General features: G+C 42.3%; 1 protein-coding gene across 2 annotated transcripts in view; it reads right to left on the bottom strand.

The window, feature by feature from the left end:
* LOC122477723 (X-linked inhibitor of apoptosis) overlaps positions 1 to 14814 on the bottom strand; it is a 48781-nt gene extending 33967 nt beyond the window's left edge. The window contains exons 1-2 of one of the 2 annotated variants that reach the window (XM_043571049.1): positions 14613 to 14814; positions 14224 to 14350 (exon numbers count right to left, since the gene is read on the bottom strand). The gene's annotated coding sequence lies outside the window, so the exon portion shown is untranslated. Of the gene's footprint in view, positions 1 to 14002; positions 14351 to 14612 lie in introns of those variants that run through there. The other variant, XM_043571048.1, reaches the window with a different exon arrangement.
* Between the last annotated feature and the right edge of the window lie 6630 nt (positions 14815 to 21444).

The following is a 21444-nucleotide window of genomic DNA, read 5'->3' as shown; positions in this document are numbered from 1 at the left end:
AGCACTCTTTTCATCTGACTGTGCCAGCTCTCAGGGGAGTCTGTTATGAGGGGTCCCAGTCCATAAGGGGCTTTTGTCATCTCAACCTCTGTTGTTTTGTTAGTGCTGGAAAAGCCCGGTTCTAGTAGTGCCTGCCGGGTGTCAGATTAGTGGGTCTGGGACTGGAGGTGTCTCGTGTTCTTGTGGGAAAACAGAGATGCTGTTTTCACCACACCATTCTTACAGCCTATAACAACAAAGGGCTTTACTTTCTCAAACAATCTTTGGGAGTGAACTTTCTGGATTTTGTATGGCCTGAATCTTTTACTCTCTCGTGGGATGCCTCTTGCATCCTTGGTTAAGCCATGAAAAGGCTTCCTGATTTGAATGGCTATGGACATTAATAGATGCTACTCGTCAATGGCTAGATGATGGATCTTCTGAAATGAAAAGGTTCTATAGTTGAAAAAAGAATTCTTAGAGAGCTCTCATCCTAAACAATTGTCTTAATGGTACCTATGGGAAGACCAAATTAAAAAGTAGATACAAAGATGGGGCACCTGGGTGGCTCAGTCGGTTGAGCGTCCGACTTCGGCTCAGGTCAGGATCTCACAGCTCGTGAGTTCAAGCCCCGCGTCAGGCTCTGTGCTGACAGCTCGGAGCCTGGAGCCTGCTTCAGATTCTGTGCCTCCCTCTCTCTCTGCCCCAACCCACTTGCATTCTGTCTCTCTCTCTCTCTCTCTCTCTCTCAAAAATAAACATTAAAAAAAATTTTAAAGTAGATACAAAGAAACAGAAGAGCTAGCCTTAAGAGACTCCCTTAACAAAATGAAAAGAACGGAAATTAGACTTCGTACAAAAATTAAAGTCCCTAACATAAACTCCATTTCATAAAATCTGGCCCATCTCCTCAGCAAATTCCTTTAGCCCCCAAAGCTCCTTCACTTTCCCCAGAAAATCCCTTAAAACACCTAGCTGCTTGCTTCAGCTTCCCTTTCCCCACAAGATTTGCAGGGAGCACTCCAGCATGATCTCTAAGCCCAGGGTAGACAGGTTACTCATGTAAATACTAAAAGTCAGAAAATAAATTTCACAGAAACACCCAGGATGGACAATATGGCTCAGACATAAGGCTTATTTGGCTGGGTTCTATAATCAGGCTCCTCCAGCTTCCTGCCTTCCTGTGCAGTCCCAAAGAAGTCATGTTCCCCAGACAGGAGCAGATCTTTTCAATTATAAAGTCCTTTTACCTCTACTTTCAGAGGAGCCTACCACATTTAAAGAGGAATTAAAAAGACTAATGGCCATTTACAATCCCACACGTGGGGACCCTGTTTGGCCGCTAAGGGGTGTTCTTTCCACCAATGATTATGCTGACAAGCCAGACCACCCCCCTGAAAACCTCCCCACTTTGGATTTCTACTAGGCCCTCCTACAAATATCAACTAAAGGCGAAGTTCAGGGGCAGAAAGGGAGGCTTTTCCCCTTAAGGTGAGTCTGAGGTTCAACTGTACACTCAGAAAGAAGGCCTGTATGTAGACTTCACAAAGGCATATTGCATTAAACCCTGAAAATGCTTGCTGTTTATCTGCCTAAAAACTGACAAGATATTTAAAAGATTTTTTCAGGGGCACCTGGCTGGCTCAGTCACTAGAGCATGGGACTCTTGATCTCAGGGTTGTGAGTTCAAGCCACATGTTGGGCACAGAGCTCACTTTTACAAAAGTTACATATATGGGGGAGGGACAGGGAGGGAGGGAGAGACATGGAGACAGGGAGAGACATGGAGACAGAGAGAGACAACACACAGCTCTGTGGTTGGAGACTAGCCAGACTGGAAGCTAATATTCAGAGCCTGACAAGAACTTTTTTTTTTTTTTTTTGGTCTCCTCCCCTAAGTAAAAGTAAAACTATGTACCCAGAGGGAAAGAAAAATCTTCTAAAGCCCTTGTAAAAGGATTTATGGGTGGATCAACCTACGAGGCCATTTAAGTTGCAACCCAATTCTTTGAGGGATTGAGAGCAATTGTCCTTATCTTACAAATCTTTGCAGAACTAGAAATGCAACTCTAGAGGCAATTCAAAGTTCTGCCTATTCCTTTTAACCTATCCCAAATCCTCCCCTATTTATCTCACAAGGCTTGTAAATATTGGCCTTAGGAAACTGAACTCTTTCTCGGAGGAACTTGTACTCTTTCCCAGTGCCTTTGAGATTTAAGGGTAAATTCTTATCTAGACTATCCCCAATTTCACATGAAAAAAAAAAGAGAAAGAGAACTTTTCAAAATACAACTGCTAAAAAGGCACTAGAAAGGCACAACTGCTAAAAATTTTAAAACAAAAACTCTAAGGTCTATACTTGCGTCTGTCTGTATGTTTGTGTGTTGTAGATGGGAGGCATCTTCTACGTCCGGATGATATTACTAAAGTTAATGTGTACAAGAGTTCTATTTCATTGGCTTAAAATTAAGTGCTTATAAACAAAATACTACTTAGGTTCTCAGAAATATAACAGAAGGTAACCCAAATGCCTCTCAGGTTCATGTGATCTGGAAAAATACTCAGTACTGAAGCCAGTTGAAGTTCATTAGTCTAAAACAGCCATGTCTTGGGGAGCCTCGGTGGCTCAGTTGGTTAAGTGTCCAACTTTGGCTCAGGTCATGATCTCGCGCTTTGTGAGTTTGAGCCCTGCATTGGGCTCTGTGCTGACAACTTAGTCTGGAGCCTGCTTCGGATTCTGTGTCTCCCTCTCTCCCTCTGTCCTTCCCCCACTCACGCTGTCTCCCTCAAAAATAAATAAAAACTAAACAAAAAAAAAAAAACCAGGCATGTCTTTAGAGTTATCAACACTGAATATAATGCAGACATTCAAATTTTATTCTGCTTAGGTTTACTACTCAAATAAGTTCATGTTATAGCTCTTACAAAATCTGTCAGCAAGAAAAATAGCTTGGGATAATGGCTGACTGTTTAATATCTCATGAAATTTTTCTGAGTAGTCTAAACATAACTTTTGGGAGCAAGTGATTTAGATATCTGTGAGATTTAAGTGGGATAAGAGTTTTTAGGTGAACTTCTGAGTAATAATTATTTTATGGTATATGTACTTAAAACTAGCTTCTAAAATCTTTTCAATAACTTTCAAGTTTAGAGTTTGGCTAAGTCAAATGACAGAAATTTATTGAATATCTAGATCATTTCCAAATAAGATAAAATAATGAAACATTAATTACTGAAAACAGGTTTTTATTTACTTTTGGCTCCTATTACAGATAAACTAAAGATAAATACATCTTTTTATCTCTACCTGATCCATCCAGAATTTGTAAACTTAGGGAGTATTCTTATTTCCACAGCAATATAGTTACTTGCATAGGTTCAAGAAGAATCTGTTCTGCTGATAACAGGACACAATTGGAAACACTGTTTATAGTACCAAGACTTTGACTGGAATGCTACGTTTGAGACAGACATGCATAGACATAGGACCAAACAACTTTAAGGAGCTAAGGTTGACTTTAAGGAGCTAATAAAGCCCCTTGGAAAAATCAGCCTGGTACTTTATTTACAGGGTTCCTGGTAGCCTTACAAGGTAAGGAAGGAAGGTCACTTTCTGGCAGGTACAGGAACCTAAGGACATCCTAGGAACCACAACAAGAGGAATTAACCCAAAACTGTAAGTATTACAGGTTAAATCAGATGGCAGGTGTTTGGCTTGGCTTTCTAGCCTCAAGAGGCTTTTAAAACGTCCAATCTGAGATTCCTTATGAAAAGTTTTAGCAAAGCAGATTAAAAGAACCTATATGATAAAAACCCTGAGTAGCAAAAACAATCCTAAAAAAGAAAACCAAAGCTGGAGGCATCACAATTCCGGATTTCAAGCTGTATTACAAAGCTATGATTATCAAGACAGTACGGTATTGGCACAACAACACACACACAGATCAATGGAACAGAATAGAGAACCCAGAAATGGACCCATAAATGTATGGCCAACTAATCTTTGACAAAGCAGGAAAGAGTATCCAATGGAAAAAAAGTCTCTTCAGCAAATGGTGCTGGGAAAACTGGACAGCGACATGCAGAATGAACCTGGACCACTTTCTTACACCATACACAAAAATAAACTCAAAATGGATGAAAGACCTAAACATAAGGCATGAACCCATCAAAATCCTAGAGGATAAAACAAGCAAAAACCTCTCTGACTTCAGCCACAGCAACTTCTTACTTGACATGTCTCTGGAGACAAGGGAAGCAAAAGCAAAAATGAACTATTGGGACACCATTAAGATAAAAAGCTTCTGGGGGCCTGGGTGGCTCAGTTGGTTAAACATGTGACTTCAGCTCAGGTCATGATCTCACTGTTTGTGGTTCGAGCTCCACGTCAGGCTCTGTGCTGACAGCTCAGAGACTGAAGCCTGCTTCAGATTCTGTGTCTCCCTCTCTCTCTGCCCCCTACCCTGCTCATGCTCTCTGTCTCAAAACTAAATAAACATCGAAAAAGTAAAAAAAAAAAAAAAAAAAAAAAAAGATAAAAAGTTCTGCACAGCAAAGGAAACAATCAGTAAAACTAAAAGGCAACTGATGGAATGGGAGAAGATATTTACAAATGACATATCAGATAAAGGGTTAGTATCCAAAATCTGTAAAAACAAAAACAAAAACAAAAAACTTATCAAACTCAACACCCAAAAAACAAATAATCCAGTGAAGAAATGGGCAGAAGACACAGACACTTTTCCAGAGAAGGCATCAAGATGGCCAGGTGACACATGAAAAAATGCTCAACATCACTCATCACCAGGGAAATACAAATCAAAACCACAATGAGATACCACCTCACCCGTCAGAATGGCTAACATTAACAACTCAGGCAACAAAAGATGTTGGCGAGGATGTGGAGAAAGTTCTCTTTTGCACTGCTGGTGGGGATGCAAACTGGTGCAGCCACTCTGGAAAACAGTATGTAGGTTCCTCAAAAAATTAAAAATAAAACTACCCTACAAGCCAGCAATTGCACTACTAGGTATTTATCCAAAGGATACAGGAGTGCTGATTTGAAGGGGCACATGCCCCCCAATGTTTATAGCAGCACTATCGACAATAGCCAAAGTACGGATAGAGCCCAAATGTTCATCACCTGATGAACAGATAAAGAAGATGTGTATGTACACACATACATACAATGGAATATTACTTGACAATCAAAAAGAATGAAATCTTGCCATTTGCAACAACATGGATGGAACTAGAGTGTATTATGCTAAGGGAAATAAGAAAAAGACAAATGTATGATTTCACTCATATGTGGAATGTAAGATACAAAACAGATGAACATAAGGGAAGGGAAGCAAAAATAATATAAAAACAGAGAGGGAGACAAACCATAAGAGACTCTTAAATACAGAAAACAAACAGGGTTGCTGGTGGGGTGTTGGGTGGGGGGAAGGGCTAAAGGAGTGAGGGGCATTAAGGAGGATACTTGTTGAGATGAGCACTGGATGTTACTCGTGATACATCATGAAATTCTATTCCTAAAATTATTACATTATACGTTAACTTGGATTTAAATTTAAAAAAGGAGCCTATATGATAAATCACTATTCTTGCTGCAGTTATGTAAATAATCAGGTCAGGTTTATTGAGACTAGACTGAATTTGCAAATAAACTGATCTTACTGTGATTATCTTTGATAAAAATGGGGATGATTGCAGAGAGTAATACACCATTATGAATATCAAATTCTAGTGCCATTGTCTCTTTAAAAAAATTTTTTAATGTTTATTTATTTTTGAGAAAGAGAGCGTGCAAGCAGGGGAGGAGCAGAGACAGAGAGAGGGAGACACAGAATCCTAAGCAGGCTTCAGGCTCTGAGCTGTCAGCACAGAGCCCGCCCGACGTGGGGCTCAAACTCAGAAGCCGTGAGATCATGACCTGAGCCAATGTCAGATGTCTAACCAACTGAGCCACCCAGGAGCCCCTATTAATTATTTTAGGTTCTACCTATAAACTGGACTGGATCTTGAATTCAGAAGTCTCCTCCAATATTTGGCTGCAACTCTCCAAACGAACATTTTTTTTAATGTTTATTCATTAATATTAATGAATGCACGTGCAAGAGAGAGGGAGTGGGGGAGGGGCAAAGAGAGAGAGGGAGAGAAAATCTAAACAATTTCCGTGCTGTCAGCACAGAGGCCAATTCAAGGCTCAATCCTGCGAACTGTAAGACCATGACCTGAGCTGAAATCAAGAGTTGGATGCCCCATCAAGCCACCCAGGCACCCCACCAAACTAACATTTCCAAATTTTTCCCACCCTTCTTTTTTAATTTCTTAATATGTTTGTTTATTTTGAGAGAGTGAGTTGGGGAGGGGCAGGGAGAGAGAGGATCCCAAGAAGGCTCCACACTGTCAGCTCTGAGCCCAACGCAGGGCTCAAACCCATGAACCCTGAGACCATGACCTGAGCCAAAATCAAGAGTCAAACACTTAATCAACTGAGCCACCCAAGAACCATCCCCCCCCCCCAACCTTTCTGATTTGGAATCATCGAGAACTAATATTGTCCCTTTTCCAAAGCCATGCAATTTAAAGCTAGACAACTTGATATAAACTTTCGGAGAAATCACAACAGCTCACATATAAACAATTTTCATGCCTGTTGCTATGTGGACCACTCAGATCACCAGAGACATTCAAATTACAGACCAGGAAAATCTTTCAGAATGCCAGTGCCTGCCCTCACTCCATCTGAAGATGCTTTGAGCTGGACATCTACAAATCCTCTCAACTGGCTGCCTTCAGAACTCAGAAACTGGGACTATAATCTGCTCTAATTATTAACCTTTTTCTTTCATTTCCACAGAAATTGCTCTTATAAAATCCCAGATTCTTTGTACAATAGCCCTAACTTTGGAAGCCCACCTGCATCACCATCTCCTGAAATGAGACACCACTACTTAACTGAACTGATGTATTCTCAGGACTAAGAGACCAATCAGTTCACTGAGATGGAGAAATGTACCAACTCAACTTCTGGGCTGTGAAACTTCTTGGGCAAGTTTCAGAGGCAGGTCTGAAGGGTTTCAGAACAACAAGCCTTCCCAAATGTACCACTTTGGCATAAGGGTTACTTTTTAAAAATTTATTATTATTAATTGATCATAATTTCTAGACCCAGTGTGGGGCTTGTACTCATGACTCAGAAATCAAGAGTCCATGCTGGCTATGTGCCAGGTGACAACACTTCCTTCATCTGTGAACACAGCCCAGCAAACTATCAATAGCAGGGCCTGGTATTGCAAGGTTTTGCCTTTTCATTCTCAAAAGATAATTTTTATAACTTATAACAAGGAGAGGGAAGGATATATTCTTGGCCCTTCTCTTTTTGCCTATCCTGAGAATTTGTGCCAGCCTTCTACTTTGTAATGTTACCGTTAGATTACTAACTCTGAGCCACCCCAATGAGAAAGAACAAATTGTAAATTGATGTCGACACTGTTAATCACCAGGTTAAAAAAAAGAGGGATACAGGTCATCTCCCAGAGGTGAAAGCAGTCATCAGGTCATGTCCACAGTGGTTGGCCATGAACAAATGTCTTCTGGTCCTCTGCTTGGGTGGCAGTAAGTCGCCAGCAGAGAGGGCTGAGAAACACAGGTGTAATGCCTGATTGCTACTTATTAACTTGAGTTGAAAACAACAGGACTTTGTTGAAAATGTCTGATGCCTACCGCTGGAGTTCTGAACTGTTTACTCACTTCCTTGTAAACATAATCAATTAATTTGGGGCCTGTTAAGAAGTGAAGAGTTTCCTGTAATCTTTGCCCCAAAATTTCCCTAATTTTTACTAAAGGGCAGCTCTGAATCAAGTACACTGTAAATTAAAATCATCTTACCCACAAGCGAAACTTGTTCACTATCACTGAAGGCATTTGTGCTGACATAATAATAGAAATCACTCTTTCATTTTAAAGATATGGAAACGAAAGCATAAGGAAGTTAAATGATTTGGCTAAGGCCATAGAGCTGATTAGTGGCACAGAACTGGAACTTATTCTATTTGATATTTATTAAGATCAAGATTAACTTATCCTGACAGAGTGATTAGGACGCAGTACTTAAAAATCTGATGGTTATACAAGTGCCATACCAAGCGAGGTTCTTTTAATAGATGACTTGGTGAGAGCCTAACACCTACCCTAGATATTTCTCAGAATTAAGTACTCTCTTTCCTGATCATGTTAAGATCTGAAGCAAGTTCTAAAACAAATTCTTTATAAAAGCCAACATCTTTTCTTTTTCTCCAGTAAAAATACTTAGTTCTATCTGAAAGCCACTCGGCCACCTATATATTTAGTGAGTGCCCACGTGTTCCAAACTATCTATAAACTAATATTCATTTCCCTCCATGCCATCATTTTAGCTACGTGTAAATATTTTTTCTAACCTACAACATGCTGAAATGAAACTAAAAAACGTCTAATTCCATTTAACAGAAGGTCAAAACCTAAGTATGAGCTTGTGTGATTCCACAGCCCAGCCTCTTTTTTTCACCATGTTACTTCTGATAATAACTAAAATATGTATGTGATTTACATTGAGAATGTTTTCATTTGTGGTATCTAATTTAACCTATCCAACATATCATAGCCCCATTTGAAATATGGGGAAACTGTGGTCTTCTGATTGTTACTCATCAAAGTTCATGCAGTAAATGACCGTCAAAACCAAACCCAGTGATTAGAACCATTATAGGTCTAAGGAAATTACTGTATGAATTACTGGCAGAAGGGTTAGTCTGATGAGGTAGCAGAAAATGTTAGTTCCTTGCCCTTTCAAGGCTTGAAAAATTAGCAGGTAAATCATATTGAAAGGTAAATCGTATAGCAATACAGGATTGTATACACAGCAGAGGCCTGTGTTTTGAGGCCAACAAAACTATTATAAGTATAAAAGTTAAACCACACGTTAGTATTTATAGATTCCAAGGAAAGCACAGTGGTAGCAGCTTTACCCAGTTTAGAACATCAGCCTTAACTCACTCGGTTCAACCTCTGTATGACCATTTGAGGTCAAGCTATTCCCAGTCTATACAGGTAAAACCTCAGTTTTCACCACGACCCATATCCTTGAAAACACATTATAAAGGCAGATCATGGTAAGTGAATCACACACATCCTTAACAAAGACTGGGTACCAATCATACAAAAATCAAACTCCAAAATGCATTATACAGCAGCACTAAAACTATACCATAATGAAAAATAATAAAAGCCCAGGCCAAGTCCTACAAAATCACCTAAAACATGCTTTTAGGGGCACCTGGGTGGCTCAGTCGGTTAAGCATCTGGCTCTTGATTTCGGCTCAGGTCACGATCTCACGGTTCATGAATTTGAGCCCCACGTTGGGCTCCATGCTACAGTGTCAAGCCTGCTTGGGATTCACTCTCTCCCCCCCCACCTCGGCCCCTCTCCCGCTCATACTCTCTCTCAAAATAAATAAATAAACTTTGAAAAATAAAGTATGCTTTTATCACACAAAGGACAACCTACCATTAGGTATAATCACAGTAACATAAAGCACAACTCATAAGTTTGGCCTCAAATTCTTATGGCGAATACAATTATAGGGGCACCTGGGTGGCGCAGTCGGTTAAGCGTCCGACTTCAGCCAGGTCACGATCTCGCGGTCCGGGAGTTCGAGCCCCGCGTCAGGCTCTGGGCTGATGGCTCAGAGCCTGGAGCCTGTTTCCGATTCTGTGTCTCCCTCTCTCTCTGCCCCTCCCCCGTTCATGCTCTGTCTCTCTCTGTCCCCAAAATAAATTAAAAAACGTTGAAAAAAAAAAAACAATTATCCACGACTGCTTTGGTTAATTTCTCAGAGTACGAAAAGTCCTTCATTTCAAATTATCTGGAAGGCCTTAGAAGTTTTCTCCTTTTTCATCTAATACATTTCTTTATCAATGCAGAGGAATTCAGTCAACAATTTTTTTACCAGGCCCACATTTGCTACATGCCAGCCACTGTTAACATACTGATGTTGGAGCTCAGCTCAAAGCAGAAGGTGCTCAAGGTGTGCTGTTTGGGTTGTCTCAAGCTGAAAACCATTTCCTAAGTGCTAGTTCAACATTTCCCACCTTAGCTCAATTTATCCAAAGATACCAAATTAGTCAATTTTGATCAAAGCGGTACCATCAAAAAACGTGTAGCCAAGGGGCACCTGGGTGGCTCAGTCACTTAAGCGTCCAACTCTTGACCTTGGATCAGGTTGTCAAATCAAGTCCTGCATCAGGCTCCTTGCTGGGGCCTGGAGCCTGCTTGAGATCCTCTCTCCCTCTCCCTCTCCTCCCCCCAACTCTCTTGCACATGTGCACACTCTCTCAAAAAAAAAATGTCTAAGAGATCTTCATCTTTTGAAACACAGCATGCAATGGAAGAAAAGCATCACTACTAGAATCAGAGAAATGTGAATCCAAATCCTACCCCTGCACCTTAATAGCTATTTGGACCTTGGGCAAGTTACTGAGTACTTCTGAGCTTCCGCAAATTTCCCCTCCTCTGTACTACGGTAATCCCAGAATCTCAAGCCCAGAAGCCCAACTTATTCTTCAACCTATTCTATACCCATCCAAGTTGGTAAAATAGGCCATCTTTCAACACAGTAATGACCCATATATCGTTCACATCTCCAACAAATTGAAATTCAAGTCTTAGCACTTGAAATTTTAAAATAAATGAAAATATTCAAATCAGAAAGGCAGAAAAAGGTAAATAAAAGTAGAATTCACAAATTATTAAGGTTTATCTGTCCACCTTGTTCTTTTAAGAGAGAGAGTATGAGCACTTGAGTGGGGGAGAGGGGCAGAGGTAAAGAGAGAATCCTAAGCAGGCTCCAAGCTCAGCACAGAGTCCGACTCAGGGCTTGACCCTACAACCCTGGGATCACAAATCTAGATCCCTGAGCCAGAGTCGAGAGTCGACGATCGACCGACTGAACCACCCTGACGCCCCTCCACCTTGTTCTTAATTCATTCTCACTTTAAGTATTTATTCCAAACAGATTTGGAATTGTTACATGGGATTTTTTTCCTTGATAAGATCTGAGATAATCAGTTTAAAAAAAACTACTATCACAGGTTTTGAATCTTTTAAATCAACTAGCCCAAATCTGTTACTTTATAAAACTGAAGAAACTGGGACATAGAATAATATGGAGGATAAATAAAAACTACATTTTAAAAGACTTTTCATGACATAGGAGTGTTCAATACAGAATACTGAATGAGAAAAAAGGATTATGACAATCTACACACAATATGAGCCTAAATAAAAAAAAATAAACATAAAAGAATGTGGATTATATTTATTCTTTATACAATTCTGAATTTCATAAATTTTCTATAAGAAACATATTTAAAATTTAAAATATTCACAATATTGTTTCCAATTAAATGGGGTATTTAATTCATAAAAAGTTATGAAGAAAATAGAAATGTGTAGGCACTGAAATATGTAGAAATATGTAGTGACTTGCTCACAATCCCACAGCTAAATGGAAACAAAGCCAAGACAAGAACCCAGGCATCAAATCCAGGGCCCTTCTCATTGTACCACGTGACCTCTAAGACACGAAAACAATATTTGCTCCCCAGCAATTGCAATGGAAGAACTGGTAAAAAGCTGGAAGCCCGGGACTTTTAAATTTTGTGAGCAATACATGCTCTTTTTTCCCCCTTAAATGAAAAGTAAAAGAAAAAGAGCACTTGTTCAGTTCAATTATCAACTTATTTTACCAATACTGTTTTTGTCTCCTCAAATCTACTGCCAATGACCTTAAACTGTGCTACAGATTACATTTTATAATACTATTACCAGATTAGACCACACAGATAAAGCTGGAGAGTTGACAGCTCATGATAATCTCCCAGCCTCAAAAGAACATCTGTTTTGCCACATTTGTCTTTGGAACCCTGCACCACATAGTGCAATCCCTGGCATAGAGTAGGTGCTCAATAAATGTTTATTTTCTAAAGCATAACTTCCCACCCCTCACATTATCACTAGCTACCAGACTTTTAAATATTAGAACAAAACTAGTAAAATATCATAATTTCATATTTGGAGTCTGTAAGCATTTACATATAAAGGATTTATTAAACAGATTGTTTACAATCAAATGTAAGGGGAACACGTCAGTAGAATATTTCAAGCACTGAACAAATTAATTTGCACATTAATTACAATAATTCTTATCTATTGAAATGGGCCTAACCTTTACTCGGCATTTTTTTTCTGTGTAGTTGGAGTCACTGAATGCACTAGAAAGCAATAAAGTTCCAAATATAGCACAAGGGGCACTGGACTAGAACCTAGACCCTAGTCCAAGCTCTGCCAATAATCAGATACATAATCTTGGGCAATTCACTTTTTCTTCTTTTGAGTCCTAGTTAACGTACTCATAAAAAATAAAGAGCTGAACTACAAATCACCAGGGATCCTTCCGATCTTAATTTTTTTTAATGATTTCTTATCCGTAAAGATTCTATATTCAGATATTTTTTCATTGCATCAAATACAATTATCTTGAATGTTAGTTTGTCGTATTATTCGATAATCAAAACCTAGCACATTTCCTACAAATATAGAAATATTAGTACCATATATTCTTCTTACCATCTTATATTAGGAGCAACAGAAGAAAACAAGAAATGTGAGCATCTGATAGTCGGGCCTGCTTTGCCAGTTGGGCTGACAGGAACCACGGTGGATTTTACAATACAAACCACTGATACATAAATACACACACGTATATATCTATATATACATACGATGGGTGAATACTTATTTTTATTGATATACATATATGTGTGCAAATTAAAAAAAAATTGTATGTAATTATAAAATACTTGTTTATGGTAAGAAATCCAGACAGGACATTAGGCCACGTGCAAATTCAAAAGCGTCCCACCCCTCTCCATCCTCCCTTAAGTAGCCACTGTTAACATTTTTTCTTGTGTACCCTTCAAGAAGTTATCCGAGGCCATTCAAATATGTAGATGCGTGTGTGTATAAATCTTTTTAAACCAAACTGCTGCCACTTCTTGAATGGTGGGGAAAAAAATATCTCAAGCACTGGCTTCATAAAATGTTAAATACGTACATCGAAAGTGGTAGCACAGTTGTACGGTACCAAGTGTATACGCTTCGGAAGTGTGCAATGAACTGAATATTTAATTTTCTTCCTTGGAGACTCTGGGCAGCAGTTGCGCAGAAAGAGCGGTGAGCAAGGAGCCAGACAACCTGGGTTCCAATCTAAGTAGTTGAGTAGCCTTAGACAAGCCTTGAAATCTTCCTGTGCCTTACTTTCTACTTTTGTAAAATATCAGTGTTGGACTAAGATCCCTTCCAACTCTAAAATGTTACAGTTCTAAGATGGCCGTCTGTAACAGTTCTATTGAACTGGTTTTAAGAAATGTGAAGTAAAAAAAGAGAAGAAAGAAACACTATAGCAACCTCCAGTCTTACAAGAGTACATTTCTATGCGTCATTAGCCATCCGAGGCATAGTGGGACAGACCTAGGGACAGAATTCGATTTGAAAGCAAAGTAGTAGATTATTAAAATCGGATAGGCAGGTTTTTACAGAGCTTTGATTGACATTTTTCTTTTTTTTTGGAGGTGGAGGGGGCTGTTTTAGTTTCAGCAATAACCACTCCCCCTCTTCCCGAAAACAATTAAGTGTATTAAGGAGTTAATATAATGAAACTGAAAGTTAGACTGAATTTTGCTTTACTCACAGAATATCCTGGGGAGGTGACTAGGGCAGCAAAGATCGGAAAGAATTACTAGCTAATTTCCTCTCCCGGAAGCTCTCCGGTTCCTATTCTTTCTGCTTCACAAGCCCCCGGCAGGCACACTCCACCCAGCTCCGTACCTGCCACACGCATCAGATTCGGGGGGTGGGGAGAGGGCGGTCCCTTTGATAATTAAAAAAAAAAAAAAGTTCTTTGACTCGATTTACCTTAGGGGTCATAGGGGTTGGGAGGGCACCGGCCGGCCCGAAGCCACACACCCACCCGCGCCTTCCTTCGGCGCTCCCGGGAACCTGGGCAAGGAGCCGCGGCTGGGCCACCCGCGCCGCGCAGGGGCGGCCTTCCCGCCCTCCCCCGCAGCGCGGGGCCCGCGGGGAGGGGAGGGGGAGGAGGAGGAGGAGAAGTAGGAACCCGTACGGGCAGTACCCACCGCGCCAGGAGAGTCAACCCGGATCGCCCGCGGCGCGTAGCGCGGTCCGGAGGGGAGGGTCCTGGAGAAGGGGCGGCCCGAGCCCCAATCTGGAAATGCCAACTCCGCTCGGCGGCCGGGCCCCAGCCTAGAAGGAAACGGAAGTCCCTTCGTCTCCCTCAGGCGCACCCACCAGCCCGCCCATCTCCCGGAGGAGCCCCGAGTCGGGGAACCCAAGGCGCGTCCGCGACAGGGCCTCAAAGAGACACCGGCCACGGTCCGACGGTCTCACAGCCCCGGCCGCCCCACTGGGCCCCCTCGCAGGCTTCTTTTTGCTGCCCCCGCTGGGAGGCCAGCCCCCCGCCCTGCAAGGCCCCTCCTTCTTCGCCCTCCGCCATTTTCGAACTTACCCTTCGGGCCCCGAAGTCCCTCGAAGAGCGCTGAGCCCTCCCGGGGCGCAGCCAAGGTCCCGCCACTTCCCTGGGCCGGAGCGGGGCTGCCAGGACAATCGTGGCCCTCTTCCCCCCCCCCCCCAACCCCCACCCCCCCCCAGCTGGAAGCCCGAACCTGACCTGGCCGGCGCGCCTGCGCAGTGGGCACGTCGCAGTCCCCGCCCCCAGCTCAAGCGTTTCCTCTTTAGCCTCAGGGTGTTTTTTCCCACGGCTTTTACCTGCTGGGCTCTAGCGTTGAGCAGCAGGTGAATTGGGGTAAAAGGATGAAAAGAGAGCGAACGAGTTTTCTTACTATAGACCAGGCACTGTGATAGGCTTGTGACGTGTTCTTTGTTGTGATTTTGGCAACCCTGTAAGATAGGCACTCTCTTATTAATTCCATTTTACAGACGAAATTGACATCCAGAGAGAATTTACCTCCACTAGCACGCAGCTAGTAAGTGAGGGAACTGAGGTTGGAATACGGTCTGTATTCAGGGCGCATGGTTCAGTCGGTTAAGCATCCGACCTCGGCTCAGGTCATGATCTCATGGTTTTGTGAGTTTGAGCCTCACGTCGGGCTCTGTGCTGACAGCTCAGCCTGGAGCCTGCCTCGGATTTTGTGTGTGTGTGTGTCTCTCTCTCTCGGATATTGTCTCTCTCTCTCTCTCTCTCTCTCTCTCTCCTGCTTGCACTCTGTCTCTCGCGCGCTGTCTCTCAAAAATATGAAAATGAAGAGCCTGGAGGCTGCTTCAGATTCTGGTCTCCCTTTCTCTGCTTCTCGCCCTCTCTCACTGTCTCTCAAGGGTAAATAAATGTTAAAAGATTTTTCTTTTAAATATATGGTTTGCGTCCTAGATGGCCAGGGTAAAAGGCAAAAAGAATTGAAGACACAGTCGGGACAGGAAGGGGAATGGGAGATTAAGGAAGAGTAAATGAATAGGGAAGAAGCAGAAGGCAGGGAAACAGGAAATCTGGTACATAAAATGCTGATCTATCTTGGATTTATTTCACATATGCTGTAAGATTGTCAAACAGACAAATGATTTTTTTGTTTCACAAACTTGGGCTCCCTTATATGTTAGCATAGTGAGATGAGAGGTTCTGAATGAGAATGTTTCATTGTAAGGGGAAGGTTATAATTATCACCTGCCACCTGAAATCATGCTGCCCTTCTTGAGAAGGGAACTTGGAGGGAGGAGAAGAGAGGAGAGACTTCTTTTTGGTTTTTAGGCTTTTGCTAAATATTAGCCCCTCTGATCCTCTCTTACTGTCATGGCTCTGGGAATCTCACATCTTACATATTGCGTAATAGCAATTGCAAGAAAATAGTTATCTCATTTATTTTTTTTAATGTTTATTTATTCTTGAGAGAGAGAGGAAGACAGAATCCCTAGCAGACTCTGCAGTCATCACAGAGCCCAGTGCGGGACTGGAATTCACAAACCGTGAGATTGCGTCCTGAGTGGAAATCAAGAGTCCACCGCTTAACCGACTGAGCTTAACCGACTGAGCCACCCAGGCACCATAGTTACCTCATTTAATTCTCACAGCAATCTTATGAAATATGTATCTATCATTATTTCCATTTCACAGATGAAAACACTGAGGTTTAGAGAGATTAGGTGGCTTGCCCAAGTTTGTGAAACAAACTGTCAGCACAGAGCCCGATGTGGGGCTCGAACTCATAAACTATGAGATCATGACCTGAGCTGAAACCAAGAGTTGGACGCTTAACCAACTGAGCCACCCAGGTGCCCCCAATAGCTAAATTTTAGAGCAATTTGTTACCCGACAGTAAATAATTAATACAAAGGCTCTACACAATCAGGGTCCTTCTTACCTTTATGTCTTCATTTCCTATTCTTTTCCCTTAGTCCTTAGGTTGTCCTGCCTCAGGGCCTTTGCACTTGTTCACTCTGCCTGGAACACTTCCCCCAGATTATCTCCATGGCTTGTTCTTCACCTCCTTCAAGCCTTTGCTTAATTGTCGCCTTCTCAATAAAGCCTACCATGACCGCCATATTTGAAATTACAACTTCTCTCATAGCACTCTCAATGTCCTTTCTCTATTCTACTTCCTCCCTTCTGCATGGCATCTATCACTTTCTTTTTTTTTTTTTTTTAATTTTTTTTTTTCAACGTTTATTTATTTTGGGGACAGAGAGAGACAGGGCATGAATGGGAGAGGGGCAGAGAGAGAGGGAGACACAGAATCGGAAACAGGCTCCAGGCTCTGAGCCATCAGCCCAGAGCCCGACGCGGGGCTCGAACTCACGGACCGCGAGATCGTGACCTGGCTGAAGTCGGACGCTTAACCGACTGCGCCACCCAGGCTCCCCGGCATCTATCACTTTCTAACATACTATATGGTTGTTTTCTTTATGGTGTTTATTTATTGTATGTCTCCTCCTTCCATCCCCTACTATGCTATAAGCTCCAAGAGGACAGGAATTTTTATTTTGTTCACTGATCTATCCCAAGTACTTAGAACAGTGTCTGGCACAGTTAGGTACTCAGAAGATATTTGTTGAATGAGTGAATAAAAATTTCACAAACATGCCAGACCCTTAGGTGAATTGTCAGTTGGGAGATATGAATAGCAAAGGCAGATACATCTGGAGTATGGTATTTAGGTTTTATACAAAGGGACACATAGAGGTGTGAAGTTAGAGAAACACAATCTAGGGGTGCCTGGGTGACTCAGTTGGTTAAGTGTCCGACTTCTGCTCAGATCATAATCTCACAGTTCATGAGTTCAAGCCCCACATTGGGCTCTCTGCTGTCAGCACAGAGCCCACTTCGGATCCTGTCTCCCTCTCTCTCTGCCTCTCCCCACTTGCCCTCATTCTTCCTCTCTGTCAAAAATAAACAGGGGCGCCTGGGTGGCGCGGTCGGTTAAGCGTCCGACTTCAGCCAGGTCACGATCTCGCGGTCCGTGAGTTCGAGCCCCGCGTCAGGCTCTGGGCTGATGGCTCGGAGCCTGGAGCCTGTTTCCGATGCTGTGTCTCCCTCTCTCTCTGCCCCTCCCCCATTCATGCTCTGTCTCTCTCTGTCCCAAAAATAAATAAAAACGCTGGAAAAAAATTTTTTTAAATAAATAAATAAATAAATAAACATTGGGGTGCCTGGGTGGCTCATTTGGTTGAGGGCTGACTTTGGCTCAAGTAATGATCTCATGGCTCGGGCGTGTGAATTTGACCCCCTGTGTCAGGCTCTGTGCTGACAGCTCAGAGCCTGGAGACTGTTTCCAATTCTGTGTGTCCCTCTCTCTCTCTTGCACTCTGTCTCTGTCTCTCTCTCTCAAAAATAAAATAAACATTAAAACCTTAAAAAACATTAAAAAACGAAAAACACAATCTATAGAGAGGTTGATGTTTTGTTGTAATTATTTTTGGTTGAGAAGAAGGAACATTTAGGGAAAGAACAAAGGTATATTAGCATGAATCCTGTGGAACTGCCAATGTTCAACAATTGCCAAGTATCCCAAACAGCAATTTAATACGGAGAAAGGAAAATTGATGGCATAAATACTCAGCAGAAATGAAAAGGAGATGGAATCAAGCATGAGTAGTGGCATTAGCCCTGAGTAGGAAAAAGGATGCGTCCTTAGAGGCTGAAAGCAATGAGATGCGGTAAGCAGAGACAAATTTTGGGGGTAGCCACCACACACCTCAATGGCAGCTGGATTCTGGGGAAAGTAAAATGTGTAGTTATCTGCGGAGAAGAACAGCCAAGGTTTAGCACTATAACACTTTTTTGCAAAGGCAGTTTAAGTGAAAGCCCAACTAAATAAAGAACAGAGTTGTTCTGAGTGAAGGAAGGTGGGCTGAGCCCTGACGTGTGGGCGTTACCCTCGGAGCCACCAGTTTCATGTACCTTCTTCTGGCAGGCAGGGGTACACACCTGCATAGGATTACCCTTGACTCATCACAGAACAGCCTCTGTGAAGGTCAGTCGTGCTGAACAGTGTCTATCAGCAGCACCTGCCCTGCAGTCTTCTGACTTTTGCTCGGGTGACCGGATCGCTAGCCTCTCACCGCCTCCTTGCTGCCAGAAAGACTGCGGCTGTAATTTCCTGTCTTTGAGCAGTCATAGAGACGCCTGGCCTTATCTCTCGCCAGCAAAACTTGCATCTCCAGCCAGCCCTCCCTTTTTTCCTTTGCCTTTATCTTCCAGGACTCAGTCATTCAGAAGTGACTTGCCTGTTTGTGGTAGAGATAGAAGAGTGCGCTCTCAACTTAAGCTAATGGAAAATTCCACCTGGGCTTTCTACATACGAATCTATTCCTATGGTTATACAGAGTGTATTCGCTCTGCAAAAACCCAACAACAATATCAAGGTCAGGATGTTGTCATGGTGTGTCTGGAGTAGGGTGGAGATACATGTTACTGGACTTGAGGTCCAGGAGAGAGGCTAGCATGTTGGAGGGATCGTCGCCCAGGATGGTTGTGGAATTTGTGTTTAGGGAGGAAGACTATGAACAAAAGGCTACAGATGTCAACGGATGCAAGGAAGTGTCCTGAATATACATAGATAATAATTGTTAGCATTTACTGAGTGTTTACCATATGCCGGGCACTGTCTTAAGTGCTTGGCTTAGTTTGTCTCTCATAATCCTCTCAGTAACCCTATAAGCTAAGTGTTCTTTGTTATTTTTATTCGTCTTGACTCAGAACCTGAGATGGTGCCTGGTATATGGTAGGTACTCAAGCCAGATCAGGTCACTCCTCCACCTTAAACCCTGCGATGGCTTCTCACTTGGTAGAGGCAAGCACTGGGAGATGTGGGAGTCTAGAGAAGAGCTTCAGATGGCCGAGAGTGGATGAGAGCTGGCTCTACACGGGACTTCAGTCTTGAAGGACAACCGAGAGTTAGCTAGGTGACACAGCGGGAGAAAGTCATTCTAATCAGACATGGTAGCATGTGCTAACTCATGGAAGTGGAGCAAAACAGCGTGTAGTTGGAGAATGGCAGTTAACACCTTATGGCCGGACCGTACCTGCTAGTATTTATTGAGTGTAATGTTCACACTGTATTAAATGCGTTACACAGATGACCACATTTAATCATCATGCAACTCTAGGAAGGTAATGTTACTATCCCCATTTGACAGGTAAGAAAACTGGGGACAGAAAGGTTAGGCGGTCCAAGGTCTCAAAACTAGTAAGGCGGAGGTGTGGGTAGGTGGTGATATGGGGATGGATGGAGCCTGACAGAGAGCTGAGGCTCTAGAGAGGTAGTCAGGGCCCAGATGAAATCCTTGTGTATTAGTCTACTTTAGCTGCCATAACAAAATACCACAGACTGGGTGACTCACACACCAGAAATTTATTTTCTCATGGTTCTGGAGGCTGCAAGTCTGAGATCGAGGTGTTGGCAGGGTCACCGTTCTTTCGAGATCTGTCCTCTTGGCTTGCAGATGGCTGTCTTCTCTGTGTGTCTAAATTTAAGTGGTCTTTCCTCTTGTTGTGTCCGTATCCTAATCTCCTCTCCTTGATGAAGACAGCTGTCATATTGGATTAGGGCACACCCTTATCACCTCATTTTAACTTAATTACCTCTTCAAAGGCCTTATCTGCAACTACAGTCACATTCTGAGGTACTGTGGATTGGGACTTCAACGTGAATTTGGGGGAGGGTACGATCTAGTCCATAAAACCTTGCGTGGCACATTCGATCATTTGGCCTCTATCATATAAGGCAGTGGTTCCCAAACCTGATGGTGACCCAGAATCACCAGAATCACCTTTGTGATGCTACTCATTCTTGGACACTCCCCCCCCCCCCCCCCCGGTGGCTGTGTGATTCAGAGTCAGTAAAACTAGGTTATGTTTTGGGGAAATGTAAAGCTTCCCCACAGTCTCCAGCTCATTCTGGTGCTGTGTCTATCTGGGCTATGTTTTGGGGAAATCAATTCCAGGTTGATTTCAGATAGAAATGTGAAAGGCAAAACTTCAACATTTTTAAAGAAAATACAAGAGAGTACAATTTCATCATAGGGTAGAAAATGATTTCTTAGACTAGTGGTGTTCATGCTTTTTGCTCTTATGTCTCTAGAAGAATTTTGAAAAATTATGGATCCACTTTCACATGTTTCATGTGACATAAAAAGGTTTTCATTGTAAGTTAAAATAATTACAAAGGATGTAATTTCCAGTATATTATAAAGATTGCATTTTTTTAATTTATTTTTGAGACAGAGAGAGACAGAGCATGAATGGGGGAGGGGCGGAGAGAGAGGGAGACACAGAATCGGAAGCAGGCTCCAGGCTCTGAGCCATCAGCCCAGAGCCGGACACGGGGCTCGAACTCACGGACCACGAGATCGTGACCTGAGCTGAAGTCGGACGCTTAACCGACTGAGCCACCCAGGCACCCCAAAGATTGCATTTTTTAAAGGAATTTCTATACCCAACGTGGGGCTTGAACTCACATCCCTGAGATCAAGAGCCTCACACTCCACCGACTGAGCCAGCCAGGTGCCCCTTCAATGTATTATAAATGTTGGCATAAAAACCAAATCTATCATTAGTTTAACTGAATTTTAAATACCATAGTGATTTGGTACCCACTGTCATCCACTTGAAAATTAAAGGAAAAAGCTCTTCTGTAGGAGCCAGAAAATTTATATCTATTTTTGTCTTTAATTCATTTATCCATTCCACTTCCACCATAGAATTTTATCTTCATGTGATATATTTTATACTTTAAAGTCTTTTATTGATCACCCTATCATATTTCTTTGCAGCAGAACTGTGAATATAAAACATTTTTTCAAGGAAATGTCCTATCGACATATTTTTAGCT

This window comes from Prionailurus bengalensis, chromosome X (assembly GCF_016509475.1).
Source record: "Prionailurus bengalensis isolate Pbe53 chromosome X, Fcat_Pben_1.1_paternal_pri, whole genome shotgun sequence".
NCBI classification, from domain to species: Eukaryota; Metazoa; Chordata; class Mammalia; order Carnivora; family Felidae; genus Prionailurus; species Prionailurus bengalensis.
This window is presented reverse-complemented; position numbering and strand designations above follow the sequence as displayed.